The sequence below is a fragment of the Belonocnema kinseyi genome, chromosome 3 (genome assembly GCF_010883055.1).
Source record: "Belonocnema kinseyi isolate 2016_QV_RU_SX_M_011 chromosome 3, B_treatae_v1, whole genome shotgun sequence".
Taxonomy (NCBI): Eukaryota; Metazoa; Arthropoda; class Insecta; order Hymenoptera; family Cynipidae; genus Belonocnema; species Belonocnema kinseyi.
In genome coordinates this window covers 86,132,813-86,144,688 of record NC_046659.1, presented here as the reverse complement: position 1 = coordinate 86,144,688, position 11,876 = coordinate 86,132,813, and the positions used below count along the sequence as shown (strand labels likewise).

At 29.2% G+C, this 11,876-nt stretch overlaps 1 protein-coding gene across 3 annotated transcripts in view; it reads left to right on the top strand.

Moving 5' to 3' along the window:
* The window catches only part of LOC117170314 (protein hu-li tai shao), a 132,232-nt gene that overhangs the window by 60,996 nt on the left and 59,360 nt on the right, over window positions 1-11,876 (top strand). The gene's annotated exons all lie outside the window — the stretch shown is intronic.

Genomic DNA, 11,876 nt, shown 5'->3' with positions numbered 1-11,876 from the left:
AATCGACTCGGGGTACTTATAAGATACTACCATGATTTTTTCAGATTTTTTGGTCCAAAAATAAATTAGGCCAAAAACCGGCCTTACCGACCCTCCCCCTTTATAGAATAAAACTCAATTCAAGGATTTTTAAAAAATTCTGTTTGGTTTTTGTGTAATATCCTAAATTATTTTAAACTTCCCTTGAATTCTTCAGATTTCATAAAATTATTTTGAATCCTCTTACATTCTACTAATATTCTCATTTTTTGGTCAGCAATTAGTCACTTCTGAAGGCATTTTTTCAGCTCTTAGAATAATAAATTGAAAAGGTATAAATTTGAAATTGATCATTCCATTATTAACAGTTTCTATATTATAAATGTTACAAGGTTATTGTATTAGCCGTTAAAATAAAATACTCATATTTTATTATTTGGGACAAGTGTTTTATTAGTTGCTGATGTTAGTTGCAGTCATTGTAACTATTGGAATTATTGTTTCAACTAAAAAAATAGCAGTACCATATTTTGCTGACTAAATAGTTGGCCCAACTAACCATTTTTTTCAGTGAATTTTTGGAATTTTTGCTATCATCCTCTCCAAGTATTTTTAAAGTTGTCTAACAACTGTTAAATTGATGCAAATCCTGTTTGATTTTCAGGATATAGAGCAATCCTTCGCCTATGCGATTTTAGCACACATTTTAATGGGTGTAGAATAACTGCAGTTTCGTTGACTGTACAGGGACGTCATGGATAAACCTCAGCAAACGTTTTCGCGCCTTGCGTGCCAGGTGCAATCCTATTCTTGAATCCACCTAGTAGATATTAATTGACCATGTACTCCCATATCTCGCTAAAATTAAGTAATTAACTGTTAAAAGTATTTCATATCATAAATAGGAAAGGCGGAGACTTAACGGTCAGCTGAGTGCAAACTGCGTTTATTAACGTTTACTCAAGGGGAAAATTATTGCCAGATTTATGTTGAGAGTTAAACGCACATTTGTTTTCTTTAGATTTCGTATGAAATAATGTGAAGATAAGTGCAAGCTTCTTTTAAAATCCTTTAGAATGGCTATACGATTTCACTAAAAAATTCACAATTTTAATTTTAATGTTTTTCGTCAATTGTTTCACTAGGAACGTTTTAAATTTTGAAAACTTTTAATTTTGAAAGTTTTCTTCAAGCCTGCTTTATTCATGTTTGGTGGCTTTTTAAAACTTTTCAAAATTATTTGGATTATAATTGAAATTTTAAAGAAATTTTGTAATTAAGAGAGCCCTTAATATTTAGAGTTTTTAATTCACAACGCTTACAAATCAACAATTTTATTACGCAGAAACTGGATCAATTAGATCATTTCAAATTAATAACGATTGAAATTCAACATTCTTGAATTGAACGCTTCAAGATCTTACATATAATTTATTTCAAGTTCAAAGCCTTAACAGTTAAAACTTGAGTCATTTTAAGTCTGTAAATTAAATAATTTTAAATATTAAGAATTGCATAGTATTATATTGAAAACATTATTACTTGAGCAATTTTAAATTTGAATCTTTCAATGTTTGAAAGTAAAAATTTAATTTTCAAAGCTTTAAAATTGAAATTTTTGAAATGCAAGAAATTTGAAAAAAATACTAAAGTCAGTTCAGTCATTCACATTAGAGGAACTATAAATAGCAGTGATGATTAATAAATATTATTCAACAGTTTTTTAAAGATTTGAATTTTTGTTTTTAAATAGCAGTGGTCAGGGTAAATGTAAAGCTCGTTAAATGAAAATCAGGGACAAATCAAGGAATTTTGAAACTCAAGTTTTTCGGCCACTGTGAATTAGTTCAAAAATTTAGATTGTAAAATTGAAGATGATTTGGTAAAAATTTAGATCGATCGTTAGATTAAAAAAAAAACTTTTAATATTTGAACGTTTAAGAACAAATAGATTGCGATTTAAATTTTGAGAATAGACTTTCAGATTAAAAGTGCTCCAGGTTGTAAAATGTTTCATTGCACACTGAAAAAAATGGTTAGTTGAGCCAACTATTGCTATTTTATTATTTGATAATTTATATTTTATTAGTTGATACTGCTATTTTATTAGTGGGTACAACAATTCCATTAACTGAAGTTACTATTCAGTTAGTACCAGCAACTAAATAAATGGTTGTCCCAACTAATAAAATAGCAGTGCCATATCTTACAAACTAAATAGTTGGCCCAACTAACCATTTTTTTCAGTGAAGCATTACAAAAAGCCCAGTTTAAAGGAAAAATTGTATTTCACTTGAAAGCTTTTTGGTTGAAAATTTATCTTCAGTTGAAATTTTTTTGCCTGTAGAAAATTAATCTTTTGTCTTAAAAATTTAATTATTTGGTTAAGATGCATTTTTTTAATGAAGATTCTTTTACTGAAAATTTAGCTATTTCATTTTTTGTAGGAAATTGAGCTTTTTTGAAATAAATTTAATCTTGTTGCTTCAAAATTCTTTTTTTTTCTATGACGATTAATCATTTTAGTTAAAACTCCATTTATTTGATTGAAAATTTAACTTTTTTCAATCTTTTTTTCGGGTTTCAATATGTAATTCTTAATTTTTTTGTTCAAAATTTATCTTATGTATATCTTCGTAATTTGTAAATGACCCCTTATACAATTCTGTATAACTGTTGTCACTGAAAGTGGTTAAAATAAATTAAGAAACGCATTTTTTTCCTATCACAATTATTGATCGCCAAGGTGTAAGGTTGTTTTTATAACTACAAGACACACATAAGTGAACAATTTTCAGTTCTTTCGGAATTTTTCGTATTTTGATAGTGCTACAGTCTAAGCGTAGAATTGTTCAATTTTCAAAATTTTATTTTAAATAAATTGTTCTTGAAAATCTTCATTTTTGTTTTTTCTATTTGTAGGTTTCGAAATAAAAAAGATTACAAATTTGTACCTTCTACTTCTGACTATTTTTATAATTTAATTTTTTTTAATTCAAAGGTTGTCAAATTTTTAAAGTTTTTATATTACATTTTTTTATCATTTTTAAAGTTACTTATTAACATTCTACAATTTTGAATCGTTTACCTAGGAATACTTCAAATGATAAATTTTTTTTTAAAGCTTGAATTTGAAAGTTTTCAATTATGAGAAAATGTTTTTGAACCCGAGAAATGCCGAGAAATTTTATATGAGTTTGGAGTGGCTATCCTGGTAAAGAACAGTTGCGTCCCTGATCCGCGTCTTATCGTAAGCGTTTTATCTTCGGCACACAATGCGTTGAGATTGCCCGACATATGCCGAAGGCTGATTCTTATCAGTAATAAAAATAGTTGTAGCAGGTGATGCATCGTGGAAATAAAGAAATTCGAGACGTTATTTTCCAATATTTGTCTCACGATGAAACTTTCTGGGTTGCGAATCCGCAGAAGTGCGTGCGCGGCATGATTCTATGGTCGAATGAAGGATCGTGTAACAGAGAACAAAGAACGAAGAATAGGAAAATGAGGATTGGCAAGAAAAGAGGGTTGGTAAAGATAACGTCGAGGGGTTGAAGCCACAATACGTCGGGTCAGTTACACGGATTTCATACTTTTTTCGAGTTCTTCTCTTCCTTTCATGAACGAGAGCTCTTCACCTTTTCACATTTCATATAGAAATGAGATACGAATACTAGTTTTCCTGAAAAATAATTGTTTTAATTTAAGGGCTATAATTTTCATTTGAAGTTATAATTTCGACGTCTCCAAATGATACGTGATTTAAGATATCGCACTATTTCCCATATTCTACTCTAGTCCCCCCTTTTAAAGATAAGATAAGAAAATCCAAACTATTTTTGGTTGAAGTCATTCCTCATGGTTACAAATTTTATTATTTGATTGAAAATTTGGTTATTTTGTTGAAAATTGTACATTTCTTATAACAAATTATCCTTTTTGGTTGAAAATTAGTCTTCTTGGCTTAAAATTTCGACTGTTTTGATCAAAAATTCAAGTATTTGGTTGAAAATGAACTGTTTTCTTGAATATTCATATTTTCGGTTGGAAAATTCAACTGTTATATAATAAATTCGTTTTTTTCCTGGAAAATTTAACAATGTAGTTGAATTTTTTTTCTTTCTGGACTAAAAAATCATTATGAGTACAAATTAATTTTTTTCCTAAACGCAACTATTTTGTTAAAAATTAATCTGCTTTGGTTGAGGATTCAACTATTTTGTTGAAAATTGTCCCTTTGGTTTTAAAATGCATCTTTAGTAAAAAAGTAATCTTTTTTTGTTTGCAAGTTTAATAGTTTTAATTGAAAAATCTATGATCATATTATTGGTTCAGAATTCATCACTTTTCATAAAAACTGAATTATTTTGAAAATTAACTTTTTGTCACATTTATTTTTCTTTGCGGCAGAAGAATCTTAAGTTGAAAATTCATATCTTTTGTTGAGAATTCATATCTCTTATTGAAAATTCATTTCTTTTGTTAGAAACTTAATCTTTCTTGGTTGAAAAGTTAGCTGTTTGATTACAAATTATCTGTTTTGGTTGAGTTTCCAACAGTTTTGTGTTAAAGTCATTTTCATTCAATCATATTTTTATAATTAAAAATCCAACTGTTTTGTGGAAAATTCGTCTTTTTGGCTTGATATTTCAATATTTTTACAGAAAATTCAACTGCTAGATGAAAATTAACTTTTTGTTTTGAAAAGTCATCTCTGTTGGTAGACATTTTTTTTTTGAAAATTCGTCTTTTTAGATAGAAATTTCGTCCCTTTGGATTGAAAATTCTTCTTTGGCAGAAAAGTCATCTTTTTTTTGGTTCGAAATTTTATTCTTCTAATTGAAAACTCTGCTATTATATTTTTAGTTCAGAATTCGTTTCTTCTTATAGAATTACTTGTTTGAAAGTTGAACTAATTAAAAAAAAATAATAATTTTCTGTTTATTTAAAATGTAACTATTTTTTGAAAATTAATTAAATTGATTAAGTAAAATTAAATTAGTGTTTTATAAAAAAGTGGTATTTTCAGCTTCATAAATCAACAACATTTGAGAAACTTCAATTATTTTATTAAAAATGCAACTGTAATAATATGAGTCTAAATAATGATGTAATCTACCAGTTGAACAATTAAAGATCATCTGCAAAATCGTGGAGCGAATTGATTGAATCAACATTTGAACTTTTTAACTTCACACTCTCAAAATTTAGTCAGAAATCCGACTTTAATTTTATTGTAAAGCCTGAGTAATATTTTTAAATACTTTGAAGAGTGTTGTAGTAAGAAAATGAATTTCTATCTTGAAGAAAAGATAATAATGTGCATGTCTGGATGACATCTCAATTTGTGATTCATAGTGTAAGTTAAATATAGTAGCCGGGGAGAAAGCCGATTAGTGTCCCGACTCGACCAAGATACTTCTTTCTTACAGACTGCTCACAAATAACTTTCCTTCAGACAAGTTTAGAATACTCTAGAAATTTGAGCAAGAATGAGGGAAAATGATCTAAAATAAATGTTGACCTTGAAGCTAAATTAAGATTCGGATTTTTGAGATTTATTCTGAATTTTTAATCGGAAGATTAGTTTGGATTGGCTTATATTTTATTGACTCATGGCGCTGCACATTGTTTCTAAACCTTGACTTCTGGTAAGTCAGAGATTTTGAAACTGGTCAGGGAAAATCTGAGAGTCCGGGAATTTTCGATAAACAGGATTTAAAGTTCAGGAGTCATCCGCGAATTACAGAAGGCGTTTTTCTGAAACTTTCAATTTTCTTCCATCATGAGAGGGAAGAAATGCATTTTTTTTAAACTGAAACTTTATCTATTTTATTTTAAGTTTTAAATTTATCTTTTCTAGTAGAAAAAATTTTTTTTGTCGAAAATTTTTCTTTTTGGTGGAAATTAAATTTTTTGTTTAAAAATTCATTTATTTGGTTAAACATTAATTTTTTATTATTAGTAATTTTAATTAAAAATTAATTTATTTGGTTGAAAATTTAACTATGGTGTTGAAAATTCAATTTTTTTTATGGTGGAAAATTGATTTTTTTTAATAAAAATGTAACTTCTATTTTTTTAAATTATCTTCATTAGCTGAAAATCCATTTATTTTGTTTAAAACTCGTCTATTATGGGTTGAAAATCCCATTATTGTGGTAGAAAATTCATATTTTTTGGTTTAAAATCAAAATTTGAAGAAAACTCGCTTTTCGGATTGAAAATTCAACATTTGGGATGTTTTTTTATTTATGTTCGGTAAAATCCGGCTTGCTTGAGAATTAAACTCTTTTATTGAAGATTCCTCCTTTTCTTTTGATTTCTTTTTTGTTAAGGGATTTAACTAGTTTGTCGAAGATTCATATTTTTTGGTTGAATTCAAATCTCTTCAAAATATATTCAGAAACTAACCTTGTTTGCATTAAGATTATTGATCTCCTAGGACCTAGGTGTAATACTGTTTTTATACCTGAAATAAAAATTTATAACTATAATAATGATCTCTCCAGACAGTGGCTAGACTGAAGAATGGCTTTTGGATACTCGAGGTTAGGGATTTCGCTGAGGGTCGAAGATGGTTAGGGTGGGAAAGAAAAAAAAATCGTAGAGAGCTTATCGATCGCCAAGGACCTAGCTCTGGTCTGGTCTGGCCTGGTCTCGTCTGGTCTAACTGTATTTCTAATCTAATAGCCGTTCTATGTCGGCACTCTGATCCACCATTAATTATTTTTTTCTAAAGAGAAACTTTGGTTTTATTTTAGCACTTCTGTAATACTAAATAGAGGGGTGCTTACAAACAGAAATATTTATATAACTTAGAGGGCTTTTCTGGCGTCATAGTATATTGACTCCCTAAAAATTGTCGACTGTCTGTGTTTTTAGGATTGCACCCTGAGGGAGGCACGCCCTCGTGTTCGTCCCCTTTATATTGATATTAATATACGCTACAGATACATGGTCGGGTATCACTGATATCACGAACCCCAATGTCTTCAACCGTATAATTTTACAACCTATTGTCACCATGTAATCCGATAGTACTTTCACGATATTGAATCTACATTGGACTTTCATCGTCAATTCCCTTACCAACTAAGCTTTTTAAATTGTTCTCGCCTATTAAAGGTGAAGGATATTAATACTATTCTACTTATTGTTCCCTTTTTCCTGTCCCCTCTTTTCCTCTTAAAAAAATCCCTCTTTATGTTTTGGTTCGGAATTAAGCTGCCGGATAGAATAAGGGCACACAATTATGTGAATCTGACTTATGAATCCTGACAGGACAAAACGAATTCTTAAAATATTTTTGCTGAATTTAAACAACAAGTTTCTTGTAGTACTAAACAAATTTTGTAAACTGCGAGAACTCATCCCGTTCGAGCCAAAAAAATGTATGTGCATATCGGCAGCTCAATTAATCTTTTCATGGTTAAAAATTCTATTATTTGGTTCAAAATTTAATTATTTCGTTAAAAATGCAACTCTTTTCTTAAAAAGTCATCTATTATTGTAAAAAAAATCAACTCTTTTCTTGGGAGTATAGTTGAAAATTCATGTGTTTTGTTCATAATTTATCTTTTTGGGTTGAAAATTCAATTATTTTGGTAGGAAATTCATATTTTTGCCTTAAAAATTCCACTGCTTGGTAGAAAATACATCTTTTTTAAACTATTTGGTTTAAGATTTTATTATTTCGTTAAAAAATTTAAGTTATATATTAAAAAGTTATCTTTTATTATCAAAAATTGAACTGGTTTTTGAGAATCTAATTGAAAATTCATGTATTTTGCTGACACCTCGCCTTTTTGAGTTAAAAATTTATACTATTTGATTCCAAATTGATTGATTTCGTTAAAAATGCAACTTATTCTTACAAAGTCATATTTTATGGTCGAAAATTCAACTGTTTTGTTGATCATTTATTTGAAAGAAAATTCATGTATTTTCTTGATAATTCATCGTTTTGAGTTGAAAATGAAAATATTTTGGTGGAATATTCATATTTTTATTTTAAAAATTCCAGTGCTTTGTAGAGAGTGCATCTTTTTGATAGAAAATCAGTCTTTTCGTTTGAAAATTCATCTATTTGGTTTTTTCAGGATTCAAATATTTTATTAAAACTTCAACTGTTTGTTCTTAACAAACGTCTTGTTAAACTTTAGTTAAAAGTTGAACTACTGTCTAGAAAATTCATTTTTTGGTTGAAGATTCATCTTTTTGTTTGAAGATTAACTTTTAATTGAAAATTTATATTATCGGGTTAAAATAATCTGTTTTAGTTGAGGATTCAACTCTTGCTGAAAATTATTAGAAAATGGATTTTTTGTTTTGTTAAAAATGCAACTGTTAGGTTGATAATTAATCTGTTTGGTTAAGAATCCAAATACTTTGTTGAAAATTTGTATTTTCTAGTTAAATATAACTAATCCATTCTTGAACAAGAACTAAACTATTTGTTTGAAAGTTCACATATTTTATTGAAAATACATCTGTTTTGATAGAAGATAAATCTTTTTGGTTGTCGTTTTTTTGAAAATTCAAATTTTGGGTTTAGAGATTCATTTTTTTTTTAATTCTCATTTTTGGGCCTAAAAATACTACTAGTTGGTTGAAAATTCGACTCTTTGGTAGCACTTTTAATCGTATTGTATAAATGCAACAGTTTGGTTGCAAATTATTATTTTTTTTTCAATTTTCCACTGATTAAAAATTCATTTTTGTTCGTTTAAAAGTCAACTGTTTTCTAAAACATTCCATTTTTTACCTTGAAAATTAAAGCACTTTGTTTGAAATGTAATATATTTTGTATTTTTGTGAAAAATCACAAGTCTGGAAATCCGATATGTCTAATGTTTCTTTTTTATTTACCCACAATAATTATTTCATTAATAGAGTTACATGAAGCTGGCAATTAAAGTTTTAATGTCATGGGTGTGCGACTGTGCGTGTTTCATAGCCACACGAACATCGTTTGCACGTGCCATGGTGTCAGTTCCGATGTCTCTTCCCGTCAGAATGTACTGCCATACATAAAATTTTATTTCAAGTGTGTGTGTGTGTGTGTGTGTGTGTGTGTGTGTGTGTGTGTCACACCAGAAACACACCTAAATATTCATCTCAGTAGCTTTAGGCGTGGCATTACAGAAGTTTATTATTAGCTGACGAGACGGATAATTCCTCATGCATTATAGCGTGAAATGTAAACGAGGTTAGCTTATCACCGCATCAAATTGATGCGCGCAAATCGAGTAAGTTGCAACAGTATAGATGTCACGTTGACGTCTGGTAAAACAATAGCGTGAAATTAAAATCGCTCCATCAGGACAATGCTCCAGGAACGTTAAGAATGTTTCAATTCTTCTTCTTTACTTTCCCATGTCAATCAGTCAACCAGTGATAACGTATGCCAGAAGGTATTTCAAATCAATTTTTTTTATCAAATTAATCTGAACGCTTGAAGGCCATCCAATTTCGACTCTCCTAATTTTATTTTTTATTTTTAATATCTTAGGAGTAGGGTATTTTATTCTTTTAGGGCTTCGTGACAGAAATTAATATGTTTCGGGAAAGTTGAGTAAGTGGGGAGGAGTAGGGATATTTATTGGTGGAGCGATAGGAATTATGTGAAATTTAAGGGAAATTCGGTTGGAGAAGTGAGGGGATCGTAATCAGTGGAAATTAGAGAGGGATAGAATGAGACGTGAGGAAAGTGAGTAGAACAGTGGAAGTTGGCTCGGGAAGAGAAGTAGGAAAGGAAAGTGTTGGTTAGGGAAGATATGAGAGGGGTTAGAAGTTGGGGGGGGGGGGGAAGTAGGTTCAGTGAGGAGAGGGAAAGTATGGATACAAAAAATAAAATTAGAAGGAAAAATTTTTAATAGACAGCTTTTACATTAAAACCATTTTTAAATAGGAAAATTCAAGTTTCTTCTGTTACAGTTCAAACTGTTCAAAATTGTGCAATTTAAAGATTTTGATCATTTAATACTTCGACGATTATATGGATTTGTCACATTCGAAATCAAATAGATTAATTGTAAGATGTAAATTTTGAGAAATTGGTAATTTAATATCAAACGCTCTTGAAGTTTTACAATATTGTATCGAATTATTAAGAACTTTCGGGCTTTTAATTTAAATTGTAAAAATTGTATGGTTTCCAGTTGAAATTATTGATAGGTAATTAATTAAATTGAAAACATCCGAAATTGAATAATTTTAGATTCAAAATTTTCAAACAAATAATTTTCAACCCTTCTTTTTCGATCTTTCACATTTTGATTGTCCTAAAATGTATAATTTTTCTATTTGAAACGCGCGAACAAAATAAAAATTGTTTGACCTTAATTGCTTCTAGTATGAAATTGTCCAATTATAAATGATTTTCATTAGCAGATTGCCTAATTGTTTAGAATTGAGCATTTCACATGCTTTAAATTCACAGAATTGCTTAGTATTTGAAGGTTTGAATTTGAAAATTTAAAAAGTTCGGAAAAATTGCTTGAAACCGGAATTTTTTCTGAATATTATTGAGAATAATTGATACTTCTCTTTTTCAGAGAAAGTTGTTTAAAACCATCATTTTTGCAGAAAATTAAATTACTATCCACAATTTTATATTGTTCTTCTTGTGCTGGGTTTTGAAAGAATTGATGTGTGAAGTTATGCGGTTTTGTTAAGAGCCCAGCATTAAAACTGCCATCAACCTTTCATTCTCAGCTCTCAGCCCTTCGAGCTTTCGTCTCTTCGTGCTCGATTTCATGGGGTGCAACGTTATAATTCCCCTAAGCCTAAGCTCCCTTGGTTTATAAATAAAAAAAAATGAAGAGAGAAGCCTTCAAAGAGAAAATGTAGAGGGGCGAGCCACACTCGGAATTGTGGTAGTAAAATAGTTGTATTCTTGATCTTACAAGGTCATTTACAGGATTTCACCTGACAAGGAAATCGAAAATAAGTATAACAAAATTAATTTAAAGAACTACAGTTATCCTGACTTTTAAAAGAATTATAGTTGTAGGTTTCTGCATAGCATTTTAGTAAAGAAATATAGTATTCAAATTGGGACAAGGTATTTCGGTGAAGAATTATCATTTTTACTTTGGAACGGAGTATTTTGGTAATGAATTATAATTTTGAGGGGAATTAGGAATTTCCAGAAAGAAATATAATTTTTACATTTGGGAAGGGCAATCGCCATGATGAGTTAGAATTTTTACTTTATGAGAGTGGAGTTTCGAAATTAATTATAATTTAACTTGGAGCTGGGATGGGAACTTTTTGACATGGAACGGGAATTTCGTATGAGAATTTTTTATTCTGGTTTAAAAGAAGGAAATTAAAAAGAAAAAGTGAGTTACTATATTTGTAAATAATAGGAAATTTTAAATAAATATAATTCTTATTATGAACAAGGCATTTTGGAAATTAATGTAATTGTGACTTGGTACAGAGAATTTTTGAAAAGAATTGAAATTCTGAGTTTGCACGGAGAATAAATAATTGAAATATAAAAAATAACCCGCAAAGAATTATAATTTGAGTTTGGAACATGCAAATTCGCCAAAAAATATAGTTTTGCTTTGGAGCAGATAATTTTTGACATGGAACGAGAAATTTCGGAAAATAATTTTAATTCTGATTTATAAAAAGGAAATTTACACAAATAATTCCTATTTCAAACCAGAATTTGAAACTTCTCTTTTCCAAATTTTAGAAAAAGGGAGCTAGTTCATTTCGGAATTATAATAGAACATCTTGCAAATACATATAATTCTGTCTTAACCCAGAATTTCTTTGTAATTTACCAGGTGTATACATATGAAACCGGTATTGCCATCTAGCGGCCAGTAGGCACACTTGTAGGCACTGTCGGAACTTACCATTTGTGCTAATTGGCG